We start from the raw sequence: 905 nt of genomic DNA, 5'->3' as shown, positions 1-905 counted from the left end.
AATTTAAAAAAAAAAAAAAAGCCCTCCCATTCATTTTGAGAGAGAGAGAGAGCGAGCAAGCGAGCAGAGAAGAGAGAGAGAATCCCAGGTAGGCTCTGTGTTGTCAGCACAGAGACCAACCCAGGGCATTATCCCATCAACCTGTGAGATCATGACCTGAGTCAAAGCTAGTAGTCGGACACTTAACTGAGTGAGCCACGCAGGCGCCCCTAACTATGAAGCTTTTTAACTACAGGCTAATTGAGAAACCATTTAGATGTGGCACCTAGTTGAATCTGTAAATATATCCATATTTAGCATATGCGTGTCTGCCCAAATGTGTGTGTGTACACACAAGAATGAGATGAAATGTTTGTGTACCTTTTTCAGATCAGTATAGAATTTCCACATATGTAATTTAGTCTTGCAGTAAATGAATGTGCTGCACTTTGTAAATAAGTATTCTGACTCTCTGGGATTGTGGCTACCTAATCCATCTGAAGTTTTTGCAGTGTGCTCATTGTTGTCTTTCTCCTCTCAAGTTCATTGCATCATGATCATATGGGCTGCTTAATTAATACTCTTCCATGGTGACGATGCTATTCACATGAACTTTTTTTTAATGTGGGTTCTGCAAGTTGCATTTGTTATGAGTCATTTTCTATTGATGTCATTATACAGTTTTAAACTAGGCATTAATTGAAATAAAACCACAGGTTTGGTCAGATTGATCCATCTTTTCAGACCCTGCTCAAAATACTTTTCTTTTTTCCCAGAAAAAAAAAATGCTGTAGTCAGTTGCCCAGAAATGGGAGAGAACAATGCTTTTCCAAATGGTAAGGCTGTTTGTTTTGAGAAGTGGATTTATTGGGATGATAAATCTGGCTTGTACTATCTGCTCACCTGTTTGTCCTCAGGGGAACTGT

This window comes from Crocuta crocuta, unplaced genomic scaffold, assembly GCF_008692635.1.
Source record: "Crocuta crocuta isolate KB4526 unplaced genomic scaffold, BGI_CrCroc_1.0 scaffold657, whole genome shotgun sequence".
Classification (NCBI taxonomy): domain Eukaryota; kingdom Metazoa; phylum Chordata; class Mammalia; order Carnivora; family Hyaenidae; genus Crocuta; species Crocuta crocuta.
The sequence above is the reverse complement of the archived record's forward strand: the minus strand, read 5'-3'. Positions refer to the sequence as shown.